This window comes from Polyergus mexicanus, unplaced genomic scaffold, assembly GCF_030449975.1.
Source record: "Polyergus mexicanus isolate NDT 795.1 unplaced genomic scaffold, iyPolMexi1.0 SCAF_7, whole genome shotgun sequence".
Taxonomy (NCBI): Eukaryota; Metazoa; Arthropoda; class Insecta; order Hymenoptera; family Formicidae; genus Polyergus; species Polyergus mexicanus.
Genome location: NW_027223327.1, coordinates 7,790,901 through 7,811,192, shown reverse-complemented (window position 1 = coordinate 7,811,192; position 20,292 = coordinate 7,790,901). Strand labels below are relative to the sequence as shown.

Genomic DNA, 20,292 nt, shown 5'->3' with positions numbered 1-20,292 from the left:
TAGTGAATATTTTTTTTTATTTTAACAATATATATTTTAATAAATAATAATAATACTTATAATTATTATGAGAGAATAACAACACATAATATAACAATATAGGCAATCTTATCTATTCGCTTTATCAACGGTTTAATCGAAGGAAGGCTCAAGGTATACGATAATAAAAGATTAAATATTTAATCTTTTCACTCGAAATTTGTGTGATTGGCCGATTTAAAAGTATACTTTCAACTTCTGTTCTTCTTCATAAACATTCAACAAGTGGCGACAGATCTATTGGCTCGTGCGAGTTAAGTTCACAAGAGCTTCTCAAATCGCCAAACTCTGCGAAGACTTTTACTGTTCATAAAATATCGAACTTTACTACAGCGATTTTTAAAATGTTGCCTACATGATGTTTACATGTTTTTTTTTAGTATAGCCCTTTCATGATTCTGTCTGTGAATAGATAGGTGTGATGGAATGTAATACATATATCAGTTTCGCAATATATACGTAATAAATAATTAATTTATATATTTTTATTTATTTATATATATATATATATATATATACAATATATATATATATATATATATATATATAAATAAATAAATTATTTATTGTTAGAAATTATATTGGTTTAAATAGACTCAAATAATTTTACACGCATTTTGCATTTTACACGTATTTTGCGTTTTTTTGTTGAATTTTAATTTACATTTCGAACACACTTATCGGTATCATTTATCTCATGGACAGATCGTTATTTTGAATTTCTAATCTTTTGCCCAATGAAACTTTATCCCATGTGTATATTGTCAAATTTTTATCTATTGACCGATGAATTCCGACCATTGGAATCGTTTTATTGTTTTACTAAAATCCATGGATGAGCACTGAATTATCGGTTAAAAGGTCAAAGTAAAGTTTCTCAACTGGAAGAGACAATTATTTATCTCGATGAGATAATTGTGCTTGGCAATACAAAATATCGAGTCATCGATTATATTCCAACTGCGTGAATTCCTCGTATGTATGTAACAGCGAACGTTTCAACATTTAGAAACAGAGTAATTTCATAAATGATCTCAAGTATTTCACGCTCCGTTAGCCAAGATAATAGGCTCGCTTTTAATTACCGTTTAATGTACTATTACCGTCTTCCTTGACACTTACTCCGGTCGCGTAACGCTTTTCATTTATGGATGGTTAAACCCGTAAAAGGCGAATTCTGGTGACGTTGTCGATAAGACTCTATCCACTTTTCCCTTCCTTATATTTTCTACCCCAAGGCTAATAGATTTAAAGTCGACGCATTTCTCAGAAAATTTGCACGCTCAAATTAAATGAGGACTGGTAAACACGTCTTTTTTCAAAACACACAGAAATTTTCTTGCAAATTTCTATCGCAATTTTATTGTTTTTCTCATATCTTGTATACAAATATAATGATTGTTTTTTTCCACAATATTTTATCTTAGTAGAAAGCATGATCGTCAAAAATTATAATTATTAATATTTTCGAAAATATTCAGATTGTGAAAGTAAACGATATTAATTGATATCTTTGAATAATGGTAATTAATGTCATTCTTTTATAGAATATTATTTTGTAACATTAATTTCTAAGGCTAGAACACAATTTCAGAACATTTATCGTATATTATATTATATTTCTTTAATTTAAAAAAGAAAAAATATAATGATTGTTTCTTGAAAAATTTTATAATTTTCCATTTTGTGAGTATTTTTTAAAAGTTTAAATATGAGAAAATATACATCTCTACTTTATAAACAAACTTGTTTAGCGTATCGTATATGTTATCGATTTAATAACGCGCGATAACGTTTAATGAAATTAATGCACGGACGACTGGGTTTATTCGAATGAAATATAACCGTAATTATATAATATTATATTATTAAATTTTCTAAAGACTAGCTTCATATATCATATAAATGTGAGTATTATATTCAGATTTGATTACATTTAACTGTAATTTAGGATTAGGATGTTTATATCACGTATGTAGAGATGGGAGAATTGTCCATTCATAGAAATTCCTCTGACATTAACGCGTTAAATTTATAAATTATCACTGTGATCACAGTGAGGAGCCGCGTTCTCTTTTTCCTCGCCACTTATTTATGCGTTCGAGTTTCGAGAGGCGCGATTTTATTGGCTTGTAAATAACGGATATTATGCGCGGCGGCGCATTTAAGGACTCCATCGGACGTTATTTAGAGCTTAAAGGGAACGGCACGAGGTGGATGCCGGTACGACAAAATATTGTGATTATAATTCCAATGAAACGTATCGAAGAGGATAAAAAAACTCGCGAGTCTTTCTTATTTTCTTCCGTCACTCGTTTTTTTTTTAGTCACGAATTTTACGGAAACTTGGCGCTAATACGTTGCTGTCGGTAATTAGCAGCCGACTCATCCCATTACTTTTAATCCCGCAAATTACTTCAACCTTCTTCAGCGTAAATAAATGTGCTAATTTATTTTATTTACGTTACTGTCAATACTTATTCGGTATACAGGTATAAAAAATACGCTATACAGAATGATATACAGATCAAATAAGATATATTTTCAGGAAAAAATAGGATTTCCAGATTCGTCGAAAATGTTTTTCTACAAAAACAAAACAAAATTTTTGTAACAATTCGATATTTTTGTTTGTTTTTAAATTTCCTTAAAATATATGTTAAAAAGAAGATGAACAATATATGTCTAGATATTCAACTTATATTATAGTACTTCAAGTCAGCCTTTGGAACCTTATTCTTTGCCTTTGATAGGTTTACTTGAGAATGCGAGAGAGCACGTAACATTGAAACGTGCTTCGAATATCGTAAGGTTTAAAAATGACTACCTATAGTAGCAGATAGTGAAAAAAAATTCCTTTCCGTGTAAGAATGTCGTAAAATATATTATTTTTATAAGCAGTTGAATAAATTTGTAAGATAATGCTCGAATGGAAATAGTATATTAATATTAATTTAGATATTATTCATTAATCTTTTACAAGCCCTTTATTGAAATCAGTTCTTTTAACAGACAGAAAAAAATTTAGACAAAAAAAAACGCACGATAATATTGCGTTACTAATAATTTAAGTAAATTTATTATTGAATATTATTAATTAATGGCAAGTATTATTTCATGCCATATTACAGAGAAAATATATGAAGAAAATCGTCTTCGTCAACGGTATATTTGTCAATCTTACTTTAGCGCAGTGAATACAAAGAAGTGAAATACTCACGCGTTAGAGGCGACGACGGGCAAAAGCGAGACAAGTCGTTCGCGAAAGGAGCGTGTAACGATTCGCGTGGCTTTATAGTTCTTGCGATCGTAAATAGTGGGCAGCCGACATCCATGAGATAATCTCCGCGTTTGTATCGAGTACCGTAGAGAAACGTTTACACACTTCTGGGAGGCTAGTTAACGATGCGCATGTTCACTCGTGATCGGATGATTAATTTATATGGTTGTTTTTCACCGCATATTAAACGAGCGCCACGATTAACAGCGCCGATGCGCTTAATGATCGATAAATCCTGATTGTACACGTCACTTATATTCAGGTATGACTTATAAATCGCAATTTGCGTGATTCTTTCGTGTTTTTTTTTTTTTTTTTTTTCCCCAATGATTTTTGCAGATGACTTGACTCCGTGCCATCTCTTGTTCGTAATATCAAAATACAAATGTTAAGTTATCTTAAATATCGATTCATATTTATGATATTAGCGTCGCTATCAGTATAAATACGTAAAAGAGATTTTTATCAATTTTAAATAGGTAAAGAAGTAACACAGAAGTCTATAGAATATAATATTGAATTGTGGGTATGCGTTTTTATTGTTCTTCTTATATTTTATATTAAATGAAGAGAGTTCATCTGCTAAAATATATATGTACATGTGATAAAAGATAATTATAAATATCGAAAAAATTTTATAGTGGTGAACGTGATATTTAATTTCTTCGTTGTTAGAAAAACTATTTTTCATGATGAATTACAATATACGCGTATACTTTCGGAAAAAAGATATTGAGCAATATAAATGAATAAATATCGCATCTCTGTTTTCTCCTTGTTTCCATTCTCGAGTTTCTCGATGCTACATATTTATCAATACGCATTTCCATCGGGATGATATAGAAATTGGTGGACGAAAGAAAATGGATGGTTTATCGCATCATTTAAAGCGCTCGTGCGTAAGCTCGTGTATTGATTTTAATTAAACTATTAATATATATATATATATATAGTTTCCCTTAGTCGATTGGATGAAAATTTGAATTATCGCGATATTTAAACAAAACAATTATTTGCAATAAAGTATATTTAGCTACTAAGATTAATGAGATTATTAAGATATATTATTACGAATTTTAGAATAGAATGTTATCTAAATTGCTGTGTTACTGAAAACAGAAATGTAGAGACCCGTTTATTCTTACGAGTTAATAATATCAGTTGATACAGTCGCTCGTAAATTTTTTCTCTTAGTAACTAACGTGAAGATATGGTCCGGCGCATAAATGCGAGTGTATAAATGCACCGGGTCGCCGTTCTAGTTGAATCGTCGAATGGTTCGAGTCTTTGGGGGGTTAAAATTTAGTCTGGGTCATTATGTCGACTCATAAATTTGGCGAAATCTTTAGAAGGAGTTCCTCCCACACATTTCTCTCGCCCATACTGCCCGTATCGCGCACAATAGAAATGATCGCACAAAGAACCGTAGTCTGTGTAGGAAATAAATTCCAAGTATCGTCGCTAAAATATCGATGTAGTTTATCGCTAACTCGCTATCGCTAAAAGGAAATTGTACGTCCTCATAGTGCATGGTGTAGAACTATTGTTCTCATTCGATGAAGTTGAAACTCTCGCTTCGATATTTCTTTTACGATCAGCGACATCAGTTTTCTAGGATATCGAGAAGAATATCCGTCTCGTGTATCGAGTTCTGAAAATTTTAAGAAACGAAAGAGAAAAGAGAAATAGAAGGAGGGGATTCTAATGTTATCAGTATCACCTTCGAGTGCGATGTGAGTGTATTGATTTAAATTCTGGCCAACAATTTTAATAAATATTATTAGCTCTCTTTTCTTCTTTATATTCTGTAATATGCAGGATATGTCGCGATAATGAAACTGCTTTTTTACTTCTTTGTTCCTTGCGGCAATATTTTATGCGATCATTTTTATATACTGCTAATTAAAAATATTTGTTTGTTTTCCAAGATATTTTCTATTAAAATTTCTTATTAAACTATTCAATTTATTTCCGAAATATATTTGACTTGAATAAAACACGGATATTATCAGTATTAATTAAAAGATCCATTTCTGTTTATTACCAGACCAATTTAATCAATAAAGATTAAGGTGATAAGAAGATTTCCTCATTCCTATATTTATCAGAAAATCTTAATTGAAAATACACACCCTTAGGGATTCGCTTCAAAATTCAATGTACATCAAAGCTTGAATAGAAGCTGCGTAAGAGTAGGAGGGTAAGATAAAGAGATCCGGGACGAAGCTTTTTCAGATTTTATCGCGGTCGAAACGTTAAGATTACTCTGTTTCGTCGGGAACAAATTGCTTCAGCTATTTCGTAGGAGTGGACTCTCGCGAGGGATCTCGTGCTACGTTCGTCCTCCAAAGTTCCATTGCAGATAGTCTTTTGGCCCTTGCCTGAGGGTCCTTTAGCCCTGTCGTCCGGCCTGATGAGTTTGGGGGTCTGGTGCTTTCGAGACATCCTTAGCGAAGGCTAACCGATGCGGTCGCTCATTCTATATTTGCGAGGACATTGCATCGCGAATACCGCGTGACAGTAATAAACAGCAACGAGAATAAGTGAGGAAAGGGAATACAGTCGTAAGTCGGAGAGTCGCGAGTACGACGTGAGAAGGAGACCAAAGGGAGAAAAAGGGAGAAAGGGTGGATGCAGGGGGGTTGAAAGTCGATCCGTTGGAGCAAAGTCAATGCCCGGCGAGTGAGGGCGTATAAATCTGTGGTTTAAATTTAGATTGCCGCGAAAACGTCGTCTCTCGTTTCTACACGGTGGTCTGACAATCGGTTGGTGCTGCCACCGTAATGAAAAAAACAAAAAAAAAAAACGATTATCGTAATTTTTTAAATGATAACTTTCGCGTTTTGAATATATATATATATTTTATAAATTTATATTAAGAAGAAAAAGAATAAAAACATTAAAGAAAAAGAAATAAAGAAAAAAATCTTTTATAGAAAAATCTCTTATATAAATCAGATCGTGCATTGTATAAATTTGATGACCGGTTTTTTAATACTTTCAGATGAGAACCATCTTTTTATATAATCTTTAAATATTATAAAATACATCTTGCAAAGATTTGTTTTATTTTTCGCATTCTCAACGCGTTGCGCGATATTTTTTTTTTTTTCCAAGTGAATCTATCTAAATGTCGCATTTAGGATATTTTTCAAAGCTGTATTTCAAAGGTGAAGAGGCTGCACTCTCGAATGGGAGTGGCAATTGTATTTAAATGAACAACAAAGAATAACCAAGTAGAGAAAGAGCACACACATTTTTCTAACCATCTGTGCGAGGATTAGTGAATGTAAATGCGGAGGCGCGACTATGAATCTTGCTCTCATATTTGCGCTATAATCTAATATTATGCCGCGCACCATGTACATCCCGAGATTGCGGCAAAGTGCACATTCGAGCGGACAGTTTTCAACGGGCAAAGTCGACGGCGAACGGAAAATGCCTTGCTTCGAGCATCGCGAGTTAACATCTGCGAGTCATTTTACCGCGTTATTTCCACCAGGCTTCGTCGAATGCGACGTTCTTTTTGCTCGCGCTTTGTCCATACGAGAGAAGTGCTCTCTTCCAAAACGACAGATTTAATTATCGCGACTCTCTTTCGCCCGTCGTGTGCACGTATAGGTACGCTTTTTTTTTTTTCCTCAGTGCACTTCTTGCACAATCAATGATACGCAATATTACGTTATCCAAACTGAAACGAATGATATACGAAGCAACGGTAACCGATATCATCGTCCGATAAAAATATTTTCTTCTCAGAATAATATAGATTACGCCGTACATATGTGATGTAATTTGAGATTCTTATCTAAAATAGAAAAGAATATATATATACTATCTATAGGATTGTGATAGGTTTGTTTTAAAAAAAGCTATTTATAAATATATTTAACATATATTTAATATATATAAAGTTATTATTGTATGAAAAATTTAATTTTTTTAAATTAAAATTTATTTTGTCATTATTTATAGTTGTATAACACGTTATCGTTATATCGACGTTATTTACCGGATTAAAAAAGGGCGATGATATGACGATGATATGACGATGGTAACAAAGAGAATTGGAAAGAGGTCGAGAGATAAAAGGATAGAAGCATTTCGCAGCTATTGCACGTTTACATTACTGGAATAAACCATTTGGCGAGGGTATCGTACGATCAAAAGCGCGGGAGGCTTCAATAATATCGGAATGCATTTTCGTCTGGTGCAATATTCGGAGCGACGCTGTATGTACAATGTACCGTTCTCTGAAACGGGGCAGTATCATTTCAATTGTAATTCGTCGGACGCGCCTTTGAATGCAACTCGGCAGATAGCAAATCGTGTGTGTTTTTTGTTTTCACTTTCTCTGAATTTGATACTTTTAACAAGCCATTTGTCAGGATTAAGCAACGTATTTTATTTTTGCCGTGTTATCTTTTTGTGGGATTTGCACATATATAGCGGGGCTTGATGTTTGAGATAGATTTCGGATTCTGATTCCGAATTGGACGAGGATTATTTTTATATTTGCCAAAAGCACGCGATGTGATGAGAAAGCGCGATAGTTGACGTAAAATATGCATAGCATCTTTTGAATTTTATAATTATCGAAAATTTTCAATACCTCGAGAAATATTAATAACGATTTTTAATTTGTGGAAATATTGCTACACAGACATTTCGGTTACTCAATGAATTTATTATACCGACTTCGCATAAGTCACAGGATCTGCTTCGTTACATATGTATTTGCGGAATATCCAGAGACGAATATGTCCGAAATTGCACGGGATGAGCGCAACGGGCGGGTATTCCGTGATTTAATTAATTAGCGCGAATTAATCCCAATTAGCGAATCTTGTCTGACGACTGCCAGATGAGTGGGCCCTCTTCGTTATGCATGAAAGGTATGCAGACGCTTTCACGCTGAAAGCCTCGCCTCTATCGTGGCCAATAGGATGCGGGCGCTTTCGCGGATTGATATTCTGCGATTATTAATCTTATCCAACGAGGTAATAGCTGCGTCAAAGTGCACACGCATTGAAATCATGATTTAACATGTTGTTTTATGTATTTCGAAAATAGTTAGCGGTGAAAAATTATTTATGGGGATCTGCTTATATTTTTGAAACGATACACATAATTTTTATATGTGATAATTTATGTATAAAATATTTATGTACATAATTGACTATACCTTTTTATTTTTAATAAAGCGAGGATAAAAAAGCGCGTTAATAATATTGCGCATACAGAGAGTTTGATGAATTTTAGAATAAAAATTATGTGATTTAATAAACTCGATGATAATGAAATAATATTGAAATAATAACGAAATTAATAATAGTGAGCGTTGTAAGTTAAATTCCCAGAGTGAATTGATCGAGACTCGCTTCCTCATAATTGTCGGTTTGTAGTCATGGAGGAATTAAGCGCAGTATATAAACTGAAATTAATCTGAAGCCCCTGTTGGAAAAGCGGGCGCGTTTTCATCCCTATACTCGCTTTCATGTAGTTATAATTAATATCCGCTCGCTCAATTCAAATATCATCGGACGGAACAGGTGAAAGGTTTTTATGCCATCGTGTGATTTAATGCTACGATTGTCGGGGTAATTCATATCGCGCATCGTTTGATTTCAATCTATGGGATATGAAATAGAATTCGATTCGTGCTGTAAATCTCCTCGTGGTCATTATATAAGAGACGAGCGCGTAAAATCGTATCATATACACGTTTTTTATATGCAGAGAGAGAAGATTTATATTCGCATTTTATATTCGTTGTAATACGAAGTTTTTCTTTTCTTTACATTAAATTCTCTCTTTTTTAAATCCTGTTTATGAGTTTTTTTATTTATATGTAATTTTAAAAATCTTTTTTAAATGCAAAAGTTCTTTTATAAAATATTTTTGAAAATAAAAGAGCAAAATTTGCTATCCCTATTCTATTTGTTATCCCTATTCTATACTTAAACTTGAAGTGTTTCTTGAAAAAAGTTTCTCGACTTTCAATCATTTATCTTCTCAAAATTACTGACATATCGATATTTTTGTGAAAAAAATGTCTACGTTGCATCGCTGCAAAAATTCTATATCGTGTATAATAAAATATCTCGTTAAAAATATAGTGAAAAGTGATCGAAAACTCCACCTTCTCTCCACCTGTTTCATTTTATATCGAACCGATGGCCGATGATATCCGATTCGTCCGCGGTCCTTTGCGTTATAGAATCTCCGATGCGACGATACGCTATCGTATCGTGTACAATTCGAATTGTATCCCGGCGAAAGTCTAACGGTTGCGGGTATCGGTATAACGGATATTAATTAATTCTATGATACACGAGGAAAATATCCCAGTGAAATGCTCTCTCCTGCCATACCCCGAGGCTACCAATCGTATCGGTCTGTCATGCCGTCCCTTTCCCGTCCACCGTCCGCTTGTCTTTCTCTTAGCGGAATTAATTGAATCGCACAAAACAGTCTCATTAAGGCGAGACAGGCGGAGTCGAGCGCTCGATCGATATGTGGGGACGAAGGGGGAGGTAGGAAGGGTTGCTGCAGGGACGAAAAATAAAATAAAATCAAATACTCTAGGGCGCGCGTTTCGCTATTCGACGTCGATTGCGGGCGCAGGTCTCCTACAGATATGTACATCCACTCAATTTCAATTGCGACCCGTCTCGCTCCCGAAACTCCATCGGGATATACATACCCCCTTCCCGCATCACCGTGCCCCGCAATCCGCGAAAACCTGATTTTTCCTGAAATCTAAAATTCCGCGCGCGTACCGAGAGTGCGCGCGCTTTCCCGTCTCGACGCTCAATTAAAATCGAATGCTTTCGTACATAAAAGCGACGAACATCGATGGCGAGTGAATCGCGCGGGTCGCTGCCATCGAATCGTGAATTTCGATGTATTCGACGGGTACATCGATCGGACATTCGGAGTTTGCTCGAGTCATTGAATTTCGCGATTTACATTTCTTTTCGCTTGTTTCAGAGCAGAGAAAATGCACGAGGGAGTTTTATACTACAATATATCAACAATCTTAAATCTCTCGTCTTAATGAAATCCTAAAGCTTTCGAAACGTGATGTTAAAATTTCTAAAGTTTATTCTATTAAACTTTACAATATACAGAGACAATAAAAATTATTTCTCCCGAATATCCGAGTGAGATATGTTTCAAGTGGCGCGCGAACATTTTCATTTAAAACGATGCGATAATATTACACACACATTCAACATCTGAAAACTTTTGAAACTGCACGGAAGGTATATTTCAGAGAAAAAGAGAAAATATGCATCATAATCCGAGATGTAATTTCTGTCGGTTTCACGTCAATGTGGCGCGTAAACACAGGTTTAGACCCATGTTTCACGCAACTAGTTGCAGCAAGCCCTTGTTCGTCCTACGGTTCGGGCTTCGCTGGTCGGAACGTAAATGCACGCATATTGCGTCGCTCTATCCTGTACATTCGACGGAACCGTATTTCGACTTGCTTGCGATCTCTCTCTCTCTCTCTCTCTCTCTCTCTCTCTCTCTCTCTCTGTCTCTAAATGCATCTCGTTGATTAACTCACGGGGTCGCTGACAGGCCGGCGCTCGAAAGGAAATACCGAAGCCTCGTCAGACTAGCGTATTACCGCGTGCGCCTGTGACTGCATGCCTACGCTAATATGCAAGCCGCGAATATCGTTTCCCTGTACACAAAGCTAATTTAATCGAACGTTATGTTCGGCCTGATGGACTCTCTCTTTAATGGTAACCGGCGGACCGGGTGGTGCAAATATGCGAACGCGCGCGTTTCGGAAATGCACGCGGCCGTTTAGTAATTACGCATCCGGCCGGCTTGAAAAACGCATCTATGCCATATCGTTTAATCGACGTACATATAATACGAGCGTTTCGAATCGCTCGCCGATATTGATATTTCACATGCATACGTTATACAATATTTATTGATCGCGATCGCAGACACAAAATTGCTGCGAAATTGCAAATATCTTTATCGTATGTTATTTTTATTTTCCGTTAGTATTATCTTCTATAAAGAGCTCGATTCATTGATCAGAGTATCATTTTGATCAGATTGATGTTAAGCAAAGAAAAGAAAATAATTACGATGATTTTTTAAAATAAAGAACATTATTTGTGTGTGAGATCAAGTAATTTTTTCAAAGAACTAAGAATATTATTAAGTTTTAATTAATGTTTTTAGTTGAAAAGTTATATTAGTATGTAAGTATATTTTGTGAAGTTTTTTTTTTATAAAACTTCAGCTTCTTTCTAAAAAAAAAAAATAACCTTTTTTTTAAATGTCGACTTTTATAAAATACATATAGACATATACATAGAGACAAAGAGATATTTTATACGAATTACGGCGAGAAAAAGAACTTTGAGAAATATTCACTCGCAGCGAGTGTGGCTTTAGTTATCTTCGCTATCGCACCCGAAATCATTACGGCGGTGAGATTGCGCGAGAGAAGTCTCCTCTTTGAAGTCTCGCGTCGCGTCTTCGAAACAAACGACAACGCTCAACCCTCCTTGTATCGCCGGTCTCCTTTTTCCCAGCTTCCCCCATGCTCCTGCAATTTTAGCTCGTAATAAACCGTGAAACCTCTCGTCTCTCGCATGCATTCGCATTTCGACCTCGACGCATTCATTCGAGATTTCGAGAGGCACTTTGCAAAACGACAAAGTCGGAACTCGGCTTGTTATTTCGTCGGGGAGAAATCGACGGAGACGCGTGAATACCGGCGTGATTAAGGCATTCCCCAGACGGTTCCTTCCGATCTCGATTTTAATTGCGCGCGATACTGACGCGATGATTTCTTTGCCGGGAGACGCCACTTTTGCAGGGCTTTTCTGAAGCTTCTCTTTCGACGCCGCCCTTCCACGGTTTCCCTTTGGTATACCCCCAATAAACCGCCCTCGTAACACACGCCTGACGGAATTCGCGCTCGCGTTTCCCTCTCGTGTGCATACGTAGATACGTACACACGCGTGTGCGAAGTAAACTTTGCGCGCGGGGGTCGTGTTGGTCCGAGGCTCATTTTCCAGGGGTGTCATTATGAACTAGCGGATATTAAATTTGTGTCGGTCGACCTGCCCGCGGTTACCGTGGAGACCCCTTTGCACCCTCGCAGTATAGAGCTTTTCGTGGCTTTGCGATCATTATTAGCACAGGGAGCGTCTACTATGGTGGTCGTTTAATGAATATTTAATCCCACGTGGGTTCCGATTAAATTTTCGTTAAGTGATCGATGCGCTGAAAAAATAATGCGCGGGATAAATGTTGCGCATATTGTTTCTCTCGATGATAGTTGTTGATTTCAGGATTTTTAAACGTTGAAAATAATAACGGCTTTGATTTTTAAATCGTTTATCTTGTTTGCATTGCGATGAGAGCAAATTAATATAATTTATTTAGCTTATAATTAAAAGTCTTAATTTATTTTCAGAAAAATCTTTTCTCTCTTTACTACAGGTTTATATTACTTTCGACATTTAAACCGTAGACAGGTATTTGTATGCGATTACACAGGATGCACGGAACAAAGCTTTAAGAGACAGCAGCAATTATTTCTTGAAACAATTATCGGTAGCTCTTCTCTCTCTCCAGCAAAAAAATTATATTTAGGAATAATCGTTTTGCGAAACTAACCGAGCTCAAGAAATACATTTTAATAAAAGGATTTTTATTTGCTTTAAAATTCCACAAAGAGGACTTGTACAAATAAATCATGAAAACGCTCTCAATTACGATCATTGATTCAAATGATACGCTATACGATTAAATATTACACTTTCGAAACGTAATTTATTTTTACACACAAGCGCGTGTATATACATTTTCATTGCGAAAAAATCGTTCAAGCATTATTTCACTTTCCATATTTAATTCATGATTTAATATTCGCGATATCACTTGATTATTACGCTTCGTCGATTGACCAGTAACTACTAATTACTATCATGTTAGGGAAAAAGAATCGTCGAATTTTAAATATCGTCATTGATATTCAAAGGACTGATTCGATCACGTATGTAATGGATGATCGATTGTCGAAAATTCAGAAAGACCATTAAAATCGATTAAATAACGATAAAATTGATGACGAAAGTCGATTAAATGACGACAAGGAGACAACGATCGGTGAGACAGCGATCGGTGAGTCCGTAATTATGATCATAATTAGATTTTATATTTAATTCATCTACGCGACGACATAATTGGGCAATAATAAATCTCGTTCTTTCGTGAATACATTATCGAAAAATATTTCTTATTAATATGACAAGAATTATTTTAAAAATATGAGTTAAAAAGTAAATTGTATTTTTCATACATTCTATATTTTAATATATCTTGTTTTATAATACACGATAATCAACAAGTATAGACCGACATATTAAGTTTTATATTTTATAAAAAATGCACAGAATTTTCGCATGTTATAAAATATATTTTTAAAACATAGATTTATTATATTGCAAAATTACAAATTGAACCTGAATAAATATTGTCAATCCGTGATTTAATCAATAGCAAACAATTATCAACATTTTGTGTGAATTGCCGAGAATATTGTAATTGTGTAAATTATACATGCCTTTTATGTTGAAACTGTCTAATGTTTCCTCGTGCGATAGATATAAAAAGATATCGTCAGTTGTGTTCCTTTTTTTTTTTCCTTTGCCCATTTTCCTCTTCATATTCGCATCTGTTTACTCCATTCTTCATGAAATATCTATCACTATCTGCTCCGATGCTAGCAACGACGTTCTAATGAAGAAATCATGATTTCGCTCCGTTGATGCATGGGTTTCGGAGGCGGCAGATGCGCGGCTCCCTCCTTAAGCTCATAAAAAAGGAATTTCCCTTGCGCCGACTCGTCTCCTGTAGTGCCACGGCTAATAATTAAATTGCTATTTGCGTTCTTCAATCTTCGGGATTTTAGCCGCTTCGCGCGAAATTAGTATCGCAGAAATGTCTCGAAACATATATAGATCAACTTTGGGACATTATTGAGAAAAAAAAATCTAATTCCTGTATCATATTATATTTATTATAATTATTTTATGTTTTTAATTAAGATAATTAATATTAAATTTTATTCTTAACGTATGAATAATAAATTCACTTGATGAAATAATTGAAACAAACTCTCTCTTTAACCGGTGAATAATTGTATATTTTATGCTGCTTACGGTACACTCATTAATCATACGTCATTCATAAATTAAACAGGATTCTCGAAACCGTAAAATAACCGCTTTACGAGTCCATCTTCGGGTTTATAAAATCGAATTTTTATGAATTATGCTGTATTTGATAAAAAAGACATATTGATAAATAATAACGAAAAATGAATATTAAAAGAAACTATCTATAGATAGTACTGATAGGCATGAGTGAATCTATTGATTCAACATGGTTTAAAAATATCAGAGAAGTCAAAAGAATATTAAGAATTTTTACAAATAACGTCGTAAAAAATAGAGAATAATTAAATGAATTTCCGCGATGCTTCGTGTACGAATTTGCGGGATTTCGTTCATCGGCTTTTTAACACCTCACTCTAATTAGTCGGATTTCTTCTGTGGCGAGCGAATTGCGTTTACAATTATTCGTGCACTTAATTGCGGCTCTCCGTCCGGGAAATTTTATCTCACTTCACGACGGGATATCGCGTTTCTGGCTGAGTACAATCTTATTTCCGATGCGAACGGTGATGGGGATGTATTGAATTTGAGGATTTTCTTTTCGAGACAAAACGCGCTATCTCCTCTTTCCCTATCTTGATACAGCATCAGAAGTTGCTCCCGGTTTATTTCCTTTTATCAACGGTAATTGGATTTGCCAGACACAGCTCGCGAATCAAGTGGCTGTCTCGCGCACGAGATTTCTACCGCTTATATAGTTTTCCTTGCTTAACAATTACGATGCTTTTCCCGAAGATTTGAATAATAAACCAATACAAACGCATTTCCCGCGGCGTTCTTGGAATCTATCGGGAATATCGAGTTTACCACGTTATAATGTGGATTATGCAATCCGAGATGACGGAGATGAAAGTTCTCAATGAACTCTGGATATCAATGTTTGATCGTGTATCGCGAATGGCAGTCGGTGGTAACGCGAATAATATTAATATATTACTGTTCGTGCTGTTAGCTAAAAAATTCTGAATCTTATATATACTTTATTACGTTATTGTCTGAATCATCTTGGGAAAATTACAGACGCGGCACGCGGACAGTTTGCCAGAATATAAAATCGATGTGTTACGACGTATCTCTTGAACTGCAACGCTGGCAGGAAACCGAGAGATATTTTCTATTCTCAGATCCTTTGAAATTCGTTCCCGATGAAAATTTCGATAATGCAATGACAAATTTTGCATCAACTACTCTCTCTCTCTCTCTCTCTCTCTCTCTCTCTCTCTCTCTCTCTCTCTCTCTCTCTCTCTCTCTTTGATTTCTCTCATTGATCTCTCTCTTTTATTTAAATATAATATATTGTTTATTAAATTAAATTAATTCCTGTCGATTCAAATTAAAAATTGTGATATTATTGATAATTGTACATAGAAAAATATATATTTTAATATTTAAAAAATATATTTATTGAACTTTTACTCATGTATATGAATTTAAAATTACGATGAAAGATAAGGAGATCCTTAAACTTTAAGCATAAATCAGCATATGTCATATGAGCATGTAACACGATGTTCTACCGTATTCTACACGATGGAGTAAGAGTGTTACTCCAATGCGCAAGAGCTTGCGCGACATAACGGTGATACGAGAACTCCGTTCCTGACATTGTCTCTTACTTTACCTGTGCTCTGGGCTAACGCTAACAGGATTGCCCGAAGGGATCGGGCATAATCTCTCCCCTTTCGTCTTGTCTCCTTCGCGGTCTTTCCTTGTCTCTTTAGAGATTACATCTTGTACGTTGAGCGCAGAATCCATCTTTAAGGACTTTCTCTCTCTCTCTCTCTCTCTCGATACGTTTACCATCAACATGCTATACTACCACAAGACACCATAGAAATAGTTTTCTCCTTGTCTGAGCTAATCGATTTTTAAGCATAGTCGGTCTGTAATCCCGGGAGGGGATATCGCGTATTAAAAAAATATTTTCCTTTGTATGGAATCGGGCGTCTTGAACATTAGCATGAGGCTTCGCGCTTTATCTCGAGCTCTTTAAGCTCAACATCGATCGTAAAGGTATTTGATCTTCGTTTTCTGTGACAGCGTTCGACGTATATTATGATGTATAGTCATCGGCGCGCATTAAATCTCGGAAGCCGAGGAATCCAGAGATTTTTCCGAATACGTCAATGTTCGATCATTTAACAGATTCGTCGAGGGGCTTTCGAATTAACTTGCCCTAAGTCTTATATGAAGACATTGCATGCATTTGTTAAACAGTAACTATCAATATTAATTCTAATTTCAATGTTTTTTTCGATGTTTTAATTTTTTAATTACTTTATTTCTATCTGTCTCATTGTTTATTATTTCTTCTTGATTATTCGCAACTTTTCAATTTTACAATTGTATATAATTTGAAAATTACTAACAATTCTCAATGTCTTTATTTAAAAAAAAAGTAAATAAATAAAATTGGTTAAATAATCATTAAAGATAGATTCGAATATTAAAATATTTTGTATATTGTTCGCTCGGTATGAAGAAAGTAAAATTAATATCACTGTTAATGAAATATTAGCAAGGTTTACATATATAGTTTCATTCAAAACATACATTTATCAGTTAAAATTAAAATTCAAGATTAATGGTAATTAATAATTAATAATCACTCTATTCAATTAGGTACAATATAATTGGCTATTAATGATATATTTTACCTTGAATAAAAGAAATGAAATCAATCCCGATATCAAATTTTTCCTCAGTTTCTTCTCTGAACTTCTCTCGATATCACTAGCACAAGCTTGATCAATCGTGACTCGTTGTCATCGCGGTTGGTTAGACCGACATCCATTAGCGTCTGTGATTAAAGCGACACGGTACGTCGGGCATGCGAGAAAAAGAAGAAAAATCGCGTTATCCGAGAAAGGGGCAGATGAGCGAGCTTAACGTGCGCGCATTACGTACACGCGAAGCTAAGTAAAAGTAAGCTCGACGCGAGATGAGGTTAATCAGCGTACGGCCGTGCATTCGGTTAATTACAAGTCGTGCCGTCGACGCATCGTGCCCCCGTGAATGGAGGAGGGGGCAGGATGGCATCTGTTTTCGCGGCATTTTCTCGTCGTTTGCCAACCGTGAGGCAGACGCAAAGGGCGCTTTTGACACTTTGTTCAGGACGCTTCGATACCGCCGGCGTCGAGATAGGACACGCGCTAGCGCGAGCATTTGGCATCGTCGGTGAATATTCATTCGCGTCCAGACCGATATCAGATCCGGGGCCTCCCGGTGTGATAAACGCAAATTTCGCGCAACGCGCACTCACAAAGGACGACTACCGGAGCGTGAGAGAATCAGCGAAAAAGAAACAGAGAGAGGGTTTATATGCTTCAAAATGATACCGACGTTGAACGCGTGCGTGTTGCAAAGCGGCATTCTGTCTGCGACGAAACGCTGATATTTTAAACTTTATCAGTGATGACAAACGATATTCGAGTTTCTACCGTATTAAATCACGTGATCAGAAAAAAAGACACATAGCGGCTCTAAATATTACGATTTTTTTTTTTCTTGAAAAAATATAACTTTTTTCATAATATAAGATCTTTATAAAGCATTACCGCGCGCGCAACATGGCACATCGTAAAAGATTGCAAATTAAATACATTGTTTTTATTACATTAGCGTGATGTATATTTTACGCATTCGTCTCCATTGAAAACTTTCTTTAAAAAATGTAATTTTGATGATGGAGAGATGGCGTGTTACATTTTCATCTAAACGACGCCTTCGCGCACAGATTTCCAATTCTGCACGATGGATAATCCTTGTTTTACGTCGGACACGTTCGTCGCTTCTCCGGTCCCGCGTATCTTCATAAATGTTACGACTTCTCTTCCCAAAACTGCTTGATATTCCCTTTAAGTGCCTCTTGGCGAGGAAGGAAAGGATTGTGGTAAAAAAAAAGTAGTTCCTCAAGTGTAGATATGCAAATAAAGGGAAAGGATCGAGCAACTTTCCAGGTTTCTTAAACACAACTTCTTCACACTTATCGGCGCGTACCATTCCTCCTTGCCTAATCTCTGAAACGACTTTAAAATTTAAGTTATATATATAATATTCGTGCTATATTTCATAATACCAATTTTTCTCGAAGATTTTTATTTTAAATTTTTTATCACAATATCGCATATATATTTTTTCAGGATATAAATCGTCCAGGAAAAAAATTTTTTACAGTATAAATAATTAAATTTGCAGATATATCGTATTAACATCTATCGATTTTCTAGATCAGTAAAAGTGGGGCAAAGGAGAAATGCATTTGCATATGCGTATACGACCGTAATCGGTATTTATTAGTAAATACGATTATTCTCACGAGAGCACGTATAATTAGACGGAAGTGTGCAATCAGTTGACGAATCTTGCATGCACACGCGTACGCGCGTGCCCGTACGTGAACGTAATTTGCAGTAACGACACGCTCGGCCATGCATACGCATATAAAGCGCGTTTACATACGCGAACCCACTGTTCACGCGGATAATTACGCACGCGTATAGTCCCGAGACTCGACGCGCGACTACTCGAATGCAAGTGTTATGTACAATGGGGAGTATGTTAACGGCATTGTGGTTCACGTTTCTCTCCGCCGTATACCCAGAAATGCTTATTACAAAGCTATATAACGATACTTTGCCTCGGATACCGAGCTTTATGACTGTGCTGATATTTCATTTTTCATATTATATATAGATATCGATATCTCGATTTACATTAATTCGCATTTATTCGTAACTTCATTTGCATCGATCTACATTGATTTGCATAAATTGCCATTAATTTATTGTGACATAACATTTTTCTTTGATTATTAGCTCGATATATCGTGATTATAAAGTACTAAATAATATTAAAACATATGCATCACGAAAGGTCATCGGTGTATTCTATTAAATTTAAATATTTTTCATTAATGATCGACTGCTTTTCGCTTTGTTGAATGTTCTATATATATACTTTGATTATAAAACTATGGGATTGCCATTCTCACATTGCCCATAAACCCGAACATGAAACCTGTAATAGATACTTTAGAACAAGATAGTGAGACCCTTGATGTATATCTGCTCTTAGATCTCGTCAACCAAAAAATACGAGTAACTCTAGCACAGGTTTATAGTATCAAGACGCAATTATTTGTTTACATAGAAGGATATATTAAAATCGTAAAATGCAATAACAACAGATTTTGCATTTTATTTTATCATTCTCAACACCAGACAAGAATAAAATTATTCTCACTATTGATTTTTCAAGAGGCAATGTATTATATTAATTTTATACGAATATTTGTTAATTTAATTTCGACTTGAATCTCGTATTCTCGCAAGAAAATCGACGTCTTTCAATCAAAGTCGCGCAAACTGGCGATTGATATTTTATCTCTTTCCGATAAACCCCTTCACCTCCTATAATCGCCATTAGTGCATCGTACACACTCGGGATGTGTACTTGGATTTAATTATGTAGACGAAAACGAGAAGTCGCGCGCAAGCACATATAATAGATATACGATCTTGTTCCCTCGTGTACGCGTGAAACCGGTCTCGTCCGATCGCTCTTTCTCATGTTGAAACGAGAAAGCTACGTACTCCGCCACTCGTGTGGCTGACCGTCAAGAGCCGTAAACCCTACGCTTCTCCACTCGCGGCGGTCCTTTTGGGTGGCGAACAGTCCATCAAGCAGTGCATAATGACAACGTGATAGCGCCACGCCGTACGTTCTATTTATTGCCTGCATACGATG

The 20,292-nt window shown here is 35.6% G+C and overlaps 1 protein-coding gene across 1 annotated transcript in view; it reads left to right on the top strand.

Moving 5' to 3' along the window:
• Ror (tyrosine-protein kinase transmembrane receptor Ror) overlaps positions 1-20,292 on the top strand; it is a 222,676-nt gene that overhangs the window by 1,336 nt on the left and 201,048 nt on the right. The gene's annotated exons all lie outside the window — the stretch shown is intronic.